Source organism: Macaca thibetana, chromosome 20, assembly GCF_024542745.1.
Source record: "Macaca thibetana thibetana isolate TM-01 chromosome 20, ASM2454274v1, whole genome shotgun sequence".
Classification (NCBI taxonomy): domain Eukaryota; kingdom Metazoa; phylum Chordata; class Mammalia; order Primates; family Cercopithecidae; genus Macaca; species Macaca thibetana.
This window is the reverse complement of record NC_065597.1, coordinates 15098214-15109698: the sequence shown is the minus strand read 5'-3', so window position 1 is coordinate 15109698 and position 11485 is coordinate 15098214. Positions and strand designations below refer to the sequence as shown.

General features: G+C 38.6%; 1 pseudogene; it reads left to right on the top strand.

The window, feature by feature from the left end:
- The first annotated feature begins 10708 nt into the window (after window positions 1–10708).
- On the top strand, window positions 10709–10821 carry LOC126945179 (uncharacterized; annotated as a pseudogene).
- The last annotated feature ends 664 nt before the right edge of the window (window positions 10822–11485 follow it).

Genomic DNA, 11485 nt, shown 5'->3' with positions numbered 1-11485 from the left:
CCAGCCTCATCACATGGCTATACCTGGTGGCCAGGGAAACTGAGAAATGTAATTTTTATTCCAGGTGTCAGGAGCCTGGCTTTAAAAACAGGATTCATCATATAACTGAGGAAGAACAGGGAAACACATAGTGGAGTACAGCTAGCCATCTCTGCCAAATACTTTTAATTACAATGTTTATTGTAGATTTCTAGCATAAACCTTTATTGGATAAAGGTGTTTGTTTTTTCCTTTTCTCAGTTTACTAAAAGATTTTATTTTATTTTATTTTATTTTTTTAATTAATTAATTAATTAATTATTATTATACTTTAAGTTGTAGGGTACATGTGCATAACGTGCAGGTTTGTTACATATGTATACTTGTGCCATGTTGCTGTGCTGCACCCATCAACTCGTCATTTACATCAGGTATAACTCCCAATGCAATCCCTCCCCCCTCCCCCCTCCCCATGATAGGCCCCAGTGTGTGATGTTCCCCTTCCTGAGTCCGAGTGATCTCATTGTTCAGTTCCCACCTATGAGTGAGAACATGCGGTGTTTGGTTTTCTGTTCTTGTGATAGTTTGCTAAGAATGATGGATTCCAGCTGCATCCAAGTCCCTACAAAGGACTCAAACTCATCCTTTTTTATGGCTGCATAGTATTCCATGGTGTATATGTGCCACATTTTCTTAATCCAATCTGTCACTGATGGACATTTGGGTTGATTCCAAGTCTTTGCTATTGTGAATAGTGCTGCAAAAAAGATTTTAAAAACTGCATTCAATTAGAAATAAGTGTTATCAAACTGTTCTTTGGCATCTTTTAAGAAGACTGTCTGGTTTTCTACTTTAGTCTGGCAATGTAATATATTAAATTAATAGATTTCCTAATGTTAAACTATCCTTGCATTCCAGAAACAAAATTTTAATCAATCAAGATCTTAAATCTCATATCAGCTAGAAACACATTATTTTCTTTCAAAACAGCACTTAATTTGCTAATATTTAGAATTTAAACATGTTCATAAATTGGCTTATTCTGTTGTTCCTTATTATTTGTATGAATTTATAAACAAGATTATGATAGCCATATACAGCCAATGGGGAAGGTTTCTATCTTTTTCTATTCTGGAAAATTTATATATCCTAGGAATTATCTCTTTAAGTTTTAAAATAGTTTACCCACAATACCATCTAGTCTCAAGGCTTTTTAAGGATTACATCTTTGACTATTTGAAAAATTTCTTCCATGATAGTATTCTGCTTCTTCTTGAGTCAATGTTTATAATTTACATTTTCTAGAAAAATCAACCTTATACTCTAGATTTCCAAATTTGTTGGCATTAATGCATACTTAGCTTTCTTTTACACTTGGAAAAAACTCTTTGTCTGCATTTATGTCTGCTGCCTTAAGTTGTTTATTAGTGACTCTGTTTTCCTTTGTCAGAATTGCCAGAATTTTCACAATTAGGTTGGACTTTTAAAGAACTAGCTAATAGTCATTAAGTCAATTAGGTTGGACTTTTAAAGAAGTAGCTAATAGTCATAGTTTACAATAAAAGAGGCACTGAAAAAGCTAATAGTCATTAGCTAGTTCTTTCAGGCTTTTTGTTAGCTATCAGTTAGTTCTTTCTATTAGCTATTCTAATGGCTATTAGCTAGTTCTTTCAGGCTTTTTGTTTACTTCACTATTTTCTGCTACTTTCTAAATTATCTCCACCCAAATTGTGTTTATTTTGTTTTGCTTCAAAATTCTTGCATTATGTGTTTAGGTCATTATTGCAGACATGGTTTATTAGCTATCCATTTCTGACCTCCTTCTCCCTTGCCCACTTCCAACCATAGAGGTGGAAATAGCTAGATACTCAATTTCCCAGATATTCTTGGAGTTAGGTATGGTCATGTGTTCCAGATATAAGGAGGAGGTGTTCTAGAGGCATATGAGAAAATATTTTTTTTTTACTGTCACTAATGCAGAAAAACACACAAGAACATGATTTTTCTCTAGCCAGTGGAAGGAAAAAGTATGGAGAAGGCACACCTGATTTCTCAAAAGACCAGCCCAGAAGTGGTATATATCCTGCCAACTCATACTGGAGAAAACCTACTCATGTGGTTGTAATTAACTGGGAAGAAGGCTAGGAAATGTAACTAGCCATGTCATTGGCTATAATCCTTTTGCTGTGAAAGAAAAGAAGTTTTTTAGCATATTACTTGCAATTCTTCTCACATTCAATGATACTGCAGTTAAGAACTTAAGTTACTCATGAAAGCACAGGCTTGGAAGTTGTTCTATAATCCTTTAGGGGTTTATAGGAAAAAACTGAGTTTTGAAAATATTCATCCAAATATTAGGTGACACCTGCCACCTGCAATCTTACCTGACAAAATGCTAAAATTTGAGCTACAAAAACTAGTCTTGGGTAAATAGGGACAGAAAGTCTGAACAATCAACTTGAAGTAATAATGCTACCTTTATTTCTGTAAGGGAAGATGATCACACGCACATACTGGCATATAACTGAATAGGTTTTCAATTCACTGTGAAACTATATGTAACTCAAACCAAATTAATACAGTCACAAGGTGGCTTTGTCAGTGTTATACAATTGTACCAATTGTATCCATTAGCACTAGCAAAAAATTAACGATAAGTGTATGTACAAGAAGCAATATTCTGCTATGCATTCAGAAATATTAAAATAATAGAAAAAGGAATACTACCTTTTAACTTGAAATGTCAGCATCATTGTCTTCATCAAATATTTTCCAAATCCATCAGGTGCTTTAAAATCTGTTATAGAAATAAACAAAAGAAGACATAGTCTTTTTTCTCAGGGGCTTTCAGATTAAGACAGAGGTAACATGGAGATACTTATAGTAAATAAAATACATACTGTGATAACCAGTATGTGTTTAAGTATCTTTCCCTTCTCTGTTTTATTATTGTTAGCCTGTGAGTGGGTTGAGTGGAAGGAGTGGCTGGATTCAGCAGAATGAAAGAAATATAAGAACATACAGAGGCATCATGAAAAGGAGGACAGAATAGAGATTTAGTAGAGATGGCATTATAAAAAAGACAATAGCTGGGCGTGGTGGCGGGTGCCTGTAGTCCCAGCTACTCAGGAGGCTGAGGCAGGATAATCGCTTGAACCCAGGAGGCAGAAGTTGCAGTGAGCCGAGATTGCACCACAGCACTCCAGCCTGGGTGACAGAGTGAGACTCTGTCTCAAAAAACAAACAAACAAACAAACAAAGATGATTGTCATAGTATGTTTAGTTGAAATGAGCCTTGTATAGTGAAACCCTCCAACTTGTAGATGAGGAAACAGGCCCAGAGAGGTGCAGTGACATGCTCAAGGTTAACCAGAGAGTTTGTAGCACAGCCAGGACTAGAACTAGCTCTTCTAATTCTGTTCTGATGTCTGTTTTACTGTCACACATGGCTTATCCTAGCTGTTTCCAAGAAGCAACTGGTAATTCCCCACTTATTCACACTAGCTTTACAAGACCCCTGACACCCTACTCCAGCTTTACAAAAGAAATACATTAGCCATCATCTGGGGACAATACCCAATGCTTTGAGGGCTCTCCCCTCACAGTCTTACTCAAAGATCCATCTCTGTCTTTCTTTTTTAAAACCCTCTTGGCAGAGTTCAGGTCCCCTTCTTTGCTGGAGGCTTTGAGAATAACTCACAGTAGGGCTGGCTTAAAACCTTGTCTCTCTTGATATCATTTTTATGGAAGAAAAAACCACATTCCCAGTTTCAAATAATAAAATTAACCTTTTAGCAAAAAAAGCCAAACCCTGGGGAACTTCCTGTGAATTTATCTCAATATGTATTTTTTGCTATTCTGAAGAGAAATTACATGCTGCACAAATCTGAAACTCTGGCCTATAGTATACAGAATCAACTATAATTTATACAACTCGCCATAGGACCTGGTGAAAACTGAACTCTTCCATTACTGTAGCAGACCTCACTCATAATTCCACTCCACATTAAAGAGAATGGAGCAGTTTCTCATCTGGAAAATGTGCAGAGTACAGTATATGAGAAAAGAATGTTTACAATAAAAGAGGCACTGGTAACAGTGTCCTGATGCTACAGTTCTTTGCTGAAATGTAATTTTTGTTCAGGTGGCTCCTCTAAAAGAAAATGGAGAACTTGGATACCAAGTTTAAGCACACAAAAAAAATTCAAATGAGCCCTATACCAAACATAGCACTTTCAAACATCATCTCTGGGCATTTTCACCAGAATATTCCATGTTCAAAAATATTTCTGAAATGTCTGCATGTGCACAACACCCTGCTATGATGAATATAAAAAAGTAGAATAATAGCAATATAGGGACAATTGGGAGGCAGAGGCTGTGTTGTAGGAATTCAGAATTTAAAAAAAGGAGACTATGGAATAAGAAAGGTTTCATGAAGGAAGTACAACTTATGCCAAGGAAGGATAGGTTAGATTTGTGCATATGGAGAGGAGTAAGAAGCAGAGTTGATACTCAGTTGGATGTTTTGGTACAGTGGCACTGGCTGCTGTGGGGAGCATCTGTTCTGTGCAAGTGGTGCATCCATTCTGAATGGCTGCTGTACCTGTTCTGAAAATCACTCCGGGGGCATTCCTGGACACAGGTATAGAGCAGCTATTGGGAAGTCAGGGAGCCCTTCAACTTGTGCAGGCCATCAAAAAGTAACAATCAAATTGATCAGAAATATTTACATCTAATTGTTGTTGCACTTCAGATAAGTCACATATTCTGTGCACACATTTCTTCTAAGATTATACAATTACTGTCTCAGTCATATTGACATGAGTCTTAAACTTCATTATAGCATAGCCATAAGTATCAAACTGAGAAAACCCACTCAGTGGCTATAGATGATAATGATTATTCTTTACCAGAATGAGAATTGTACTGTCTGATCCAATTTCAATCCCTTCTCCTACAAACTTTAAAGCAATCTCATCCAGAAATAGCAGAGCTGGTCAGTCTTCTCTAGCAGGTACTTCTGCTGTTTCACCTTTTCAGGTAAGTAGTCTCAGGGACATGGAATCAATTTTCAACAGTGATTTGCTACAATATTGAATACACATCTCAATACCCTCATAGATAGAAGAGGAGGGTGTGATTCATCAACACTTTCCTTTAGGTCAGCAAACACTCAAGGAACAATTAGACTGTTTATAAAGCCTTGGTACCTGGCATAGTGCAAAGTCAATTTAAAAAATATATTGAATATGTGAGCTTTTCCAAATTGTCATCAACTGTTATGACAAGCTATTAAAGAAGCTATTGTAGAGGACTGAAGCAGCAGCTGATTTCAAAACAGTAAATCAAGTCTTGGTCAAGAGCACTGATGAAAAGAGAACAGGATTCTTGCTGTGTTTATGAGTGGCTCAAGACAGCTTTAATGCACATCAATCACAGGTAGGCAGCGTGCTCTGGTCCGTGCCCCCGACTCTCAGTGTGACCTTTTGTGAGTCACCAGACGGCTTTCAGGCTCGGTTACTCAGCTGAAAACAAAGCTAAGGAGCAGAAACCTCAATGAAAAACAGGCACTGCATCACTAATGAGATTTCCTGGGGAAATAAATTCCTCACCTCTACAACCACCTCTCCCGACAGCCCCCACTCTAGACTGCCACGTCCCACACATTCAAGAGAAGGTGAACAAAGTGAAGTGTTTGAGGCATGTGGTTGTGCTATCCTCTCAGCTTCAGAAGCATTTATCAGGAAGAATTCACTGTCTCACTGAAAATAGGAAAGCCGTGGCAAAAGAAATGGTCACACTATCTTGCTTTAGAAATTAGAGCACTAGCTTTGGGTTCAAAACTTCTCAATCTGCCATGGTTTGTTTAGAGACTTGGGAGAGCTAGCCAATGAATCTCTCCCCCTTTCAATTGGTTCTAAACAGTTTACAGCTGTATAACCAGTACTTTGAAATATTTCCACTCCCTCTAGGCAAAAGCATTTGTTATTGTGAAACTTTCTGCTAAAATCATAAGATCGGAGTTGCACGAAAGTATAACAGCTTCTTAGGAGGGTGGTAAAACGGGGCTGGGGATTGCGGCCTGGATTAGGAAATGCCACCAATTTCTTCAATGTCCATAGCTTCATGGTGCAGCAGGCTACCTGCGGAAGAAGGAAGCTCTGAAGGATGTGGCCGACAGAACCAATGGCACTGGAAAATGAGGCAGCACTTCTTTTTGCTTTTAAAATTGTTGGCCCCTTAGGGATTGCACTAACCCCCTAGGCCTCTATCTGGCACAGAGGGGTCTCCTTTCTGAGTCTAGGCCCCTTGGAAAGGTTCCACATGACTGAACCCCACTGAATCAGTCAGTCAATTTAGTGGCTCATAAGAAAAGCTGACGATATCATGGCTCCAAGGCAGGCTGCCACCCTAGAGCCTCAATCGTAACTAATGGGGGTTTAAAAGGGAGATCAGAAAATATCATGCAGATAAAATACAGAGATAGAAGGAAAGACCATAACCTCAATCTGCAAAATGTGATAGCTTTGTCAAAATAAAAGCCAAAGCTAAACTCTCCTGCTGCTGCACACCTCCCAGCTCGCGGGAACTGTTCACGCAGAGAGGCATTTTCTATTAGAGCAAACTCGGAAGGCAGCAGGGAGAAACTCAGCCATAATATCTGCACAACAGCCCCTCCATGCAAACACCATTCCAGTAATGGGAAATTTTAATGATTTAAAGCAGCAAGGTCACACAATATGTCCAGGCAGCCCTTGGAAAGACACTGCCTTGGCAGATATTACAGAGGAGAGCTCAGAATTGCTCTTGGTTCATTAGGCTTTGCCTGAAGGTTTTTTCTTCCACTATTAACTACAAACAAGGCTGAGGTTCTTATTACTCAGTTCCTTGTATGCAATGCAAAGAGGTGAAGGGCAGGGTTTGTAAATATGGAAAGGCAGACAGCTTAGACATGTTTTTACAATACTTGAAATATTCTGAGTCACCTTAAATATGAAAATTGCAAAAGCCTTATCAATGTTGCAGTATTTTTTTCTAACAGAACTTTTTATCTACTCGTGTACAGATAAAGGTACTATATGCACATAAATATACACACATGGGGTGGATTGATTCCCTCCCCTCCATACAGCACCACCACATCTTCTTACGGTTTGCCTCCTTCTCCCAGCTTTATGACCCCATTGAGATGGCTCTTACTGTTTTCTTCCTCGTTACATTTTGATATTTCAAAGCATGGCCTGGATCTCACTCCCATCTCCCCACTCCACATTATTAATGAATTGGAAAGCAGACATCATTAGTTTTCGGAGACCATTTCTTTTAAAATTTACAGACCCCTTCATCTGAATCCCCAGAGACAGTCTGCTGTTCTCATCTTAGAATCTTATTAGCATCATATCTTCTGTATCCTGCCATGCAAACTGCATGGCTATGCACTTTCTAGCACTTGACCCTTTTGCGGACAGAATTAATTCACTCTTTGAAGATGCAGCAGCATGCTGTTGTGCTTGTTAAAGAAAGAAAAGCCAAGCAAGGATATGGCAAAGCAAGCAAAGAAATTCTCAGTTTTAAAGCAAGCTCTTGTAAGGCAAGTTAGGTGAAGACTGGGCAGCAGAAACAAATAGCCAGTAACTATTGATGGAAACAGGCAAATTAGCTGATTAGCAGGAATCATTGGGAATTTCTGCATCCAACCACTAATGAGCATTGGGGCAAGCTCCTGATATGGACTAGATTGCAGGGCTTACTTTGTACTAGAGCCTTTTGTTCTTAGAAGGCTTAGAAGACAATTCAAACAACTAATTCTGATTTCATCAACTACATGATCTATTTCCTGAAATGTTTCAGACTCATTTACTCACTACTCACTGTGTGCCAGGTAGTGTTCTAGATGAAGGAGACACAGCAGTGAGTAGTACAACGTCCTTTCATTCACAAAGCTTTCTTTCTAGTGAATAATTAAAAAAATAAAAAGTAAACAGTTAATTAAAAATAGAACTTCAGGTAGCTATAAGTGCTATGAAGGAAAATTAAGCCATGTAAAAGAGTAGAGATTATTAAAGGGAATTATTTGAAACAGGGTGATCTATTACTTAGGAACTGACATTCAAACTGGGGCATTAATGATGTAAAATAACAAGCCCTGTGAAGATCTGGGGGATGAATGTTTCACACAGAATGTAAAGGCTTTGAGACCAGAACAAGTTTGGCATATTCAAAAATTTTAAATACAGCCAATGTGTCTGGAGTAAAGTAACATGGGAGAGAGTGGTGGGGGAAACAGGCAGTACCCCAGTACCCAAGAGAAGTAGATACTTAAAGGCCATGATAAGGAGTGTGAATTTTATTCTAGCCATGAGGAAAGCAATCAAAACGTACCTTACAATTTTGCCTAGTGTACCTTACAATCAGACTAAACTGAAGGGTGGGATGGGGTAGCAGAAAGAAAGCAAGAAAACCACATAAGAAGTTATCACAGAAATCTGAGCAAGAGATGATTATGGATTATGGTACCTTAGACTAAAATGGCAACAGTGGAGGTGGTAAGAAGTAGAGGGATTCAGGATATATTTTGAAGATAGAGCTTTGCAGTCTGTAGAGGAATCAGATGAGAGAGTGAATAGTAAGCCTTTAACTGAATGGCAGAAGACAGAAGAGGGAGCAAATTGAAAATGAAATAAAAAGCTTCAGTTTGACCAGGTTAAATTTGAGATGACCATTAAACATCCAAGTGTAGACAGAGTGAGGCTCACAGGAAGTCTGGAATGAAGATAAACATATATTTTGTTATCATAAGCTTATAGATACCATTTCAAGCCATGTAACTGGATGGTATCGCTGTAAGAGTGAGTTTAGAGAGATAAAAGGCCTAAGGATTGCTTTGGGGTACTCCAGAAAGTAGAGGCCAGGAAGAGGAAAAAGAGGCATCAAAGAAGACAGAAAAGGAGTGACCTGTGTTACAGGAGAATAACCAGAAACTACCATAAACAACAAAAACAGAGATTTGAAAAAGAAGGGAGTAATGAGCTGTAAAAAATGCCACCAAACTTTGAGTAAAATAAGAACTGAGAATTGGTTATTTGATTTGGCTGGATGAAAGTCACTGGCCACCTTGACCATAGAGTTCCATTGGATTAACAAGAACAAAAGCTTGATTGGAGGACAAAGTGGGAAATGGTGGTGAATAAAATGGAGTCAGCAAGTATAGACAACTCTATTGATGAGTTACAAAGGAGAGCAGAGAAATGGGGTGTTAGTTGGAGGATTCTATTTAGATAAAGGCTTTGTTTACATTGGGAGCAACCATAGCATGTTTGTGTACCATTAAGAACAATTATAATAGAAAAGGAAAAGGATGATGTGTAAGAGAGTATATAATTGCAGGGACCAAGGCTTTGAGGAAGAGATGGAATCCAATTCCCAAGTCAAGGCACTGGCCTTAGGAGCAGGGACATGCCATTCAGTGTAATTGCAGGGAAGGCAGAGATGATAGGTGGTAGATTTGGTTGTGGGAGGAATAGGTTCTCTTTTGATGGTTTCTAATTTCTCAATGAAATAAGACATTAAGTTATCAACTAAGACTGAGTAATACCAAGGATGTTTAAGATTTGTAGTAAAAATTTTAAATGAGACCAGTCAGTGTGATTGTATGTTTTCCTTAACCACATTTAGCTGTTCACGTAAGGATGAGAGTAGGTGAGATGTTGGATTTATCAGCTTTAGGGTTAACAGCACATATAAGGGAAAGAGGCACAAGGGGATATACATCAGGTTAATTATAGTGATGGACCATGGGATTCATTATTGGTGACATAAGAAATGATGATATGAGGAAGGAAATATGAAGTTGAATCAGTTGATGGGTAGGTACAATGTGGCTGAAGAATTGTTGGCAAATGAATTCTGAACTTTGAGTGAGCTAGAAACACTTTTAAATGGGATTCTTAAATCTAGATTTTGGATGTGGTGTGGTGGGTATCTGAGAACGGATAGAGGAAAAGATGAGTGGAAGTAAGGAGGTAAAAGAATCAGGCAGATGCTGAAGTCACCAAGAATGTTGAGAAGTGTGATGGTGGAGAAGAATACGATCGATCAAATGCTGACTACATAAATTGCTCAACCAGGAGATTGAACAAATGACCACAACAAAGGAGACACAGCAGGTACCATAATCTATTGGCATCTGATTCAAAGGATTTGGTTTTTGAGAGAAGAAGGAGGAGAAAGGGCCTGAACAGGGCAGTGAGGCAGAAGGAAGGCATCTATCCCACATAAATATCCTGAAGATATGTGAGAAGAGGCAGCCACCACTTTTAACAGAGCAGAACGAGAAGCAGGGTGCTAAGGGATAAGCAGGTTTGGGTTAGAACAAGAAGTTGAAAGGAACATTTTTGACATGAGATTAATAATAGAGGAGTTTTTTTTTTTTTTTGTCTAATGACAGACCATGAGTTCCAGAGAATATAGGAAAAGGATTTGGGAGAATAAGAAGAGATGAGAAACTGGGTCAGATTTGGAGATGTACCGAACCACAGAGGGATAAGCACACAGGTCTGATGATGACCTTAGAGCTGCACTGTCCAATATGATAGTCACTAGCAAATATGTGCCTATTGAGCCCTTTAAATGTATCTGACCCAAATTAAGAGGTACTCTAAAACATATATTGGATTTTGAAGGCAGTACAAAAAAGAATGTAAAGTTTCTTATTAATAATTTGTCAGTGCTTGCTTCAGCAGCACATATGCTAAAATTGGAAGAACACAGAGATTCGTATGATTAGCATGGCCCCTGTGCAAGGATGACACACAAATTTGTGAAGAATTCCATATTTTTTGCTATTATTAAAAAGTCAAAAAATAACAGATGCTGGCAAGGTTGTGGAGAAAAAGGAATGCTTTTACACTGTTGGTAGGAGTGTAAATTAGTTCAACCATTGTGGAAGACAGTGTGGTGATTCTTCGAAGACCTAAAGACTACTGTTTGATCCAGCAATCCCATTACTGGGTATATACCCAAAGGATTATAAATTGTTCTATTATAAAGACTCATGAACGTGTATGTTCATTGCAGCACTATTCACAGTAGCAAACACAAGGAATCAACCCAAATGCCCATCAATGATAGGCTGGATAAAGAAAATGTGGTACATAGACACCTGGAATATTCTGCAGTCACAAAAAAGAATGACACCAGGTCCTTTGCAGGGTTGTGGATGGAGCTGGAGGCCATTATCCCTAGCAAACTAACGCACAGAAAATCAAAATATCACATGTTCTCACATATACGTGGGCGCTAAATGATGACAACACACAGACACATAGAGGGGAACAACACACACTGGGACCTACTGGACGGTAGAGGGTGGGAGGAGGGAGAGAAGCAGGAAAAATAACTAATGGGTGCTAGGCTTAATACCTGGGTGATGAAATCATCTGTACAACCAACCTCCGTGACACAAGTTGACCTACGTAACAAACCTGCATATCAGGTACATGTA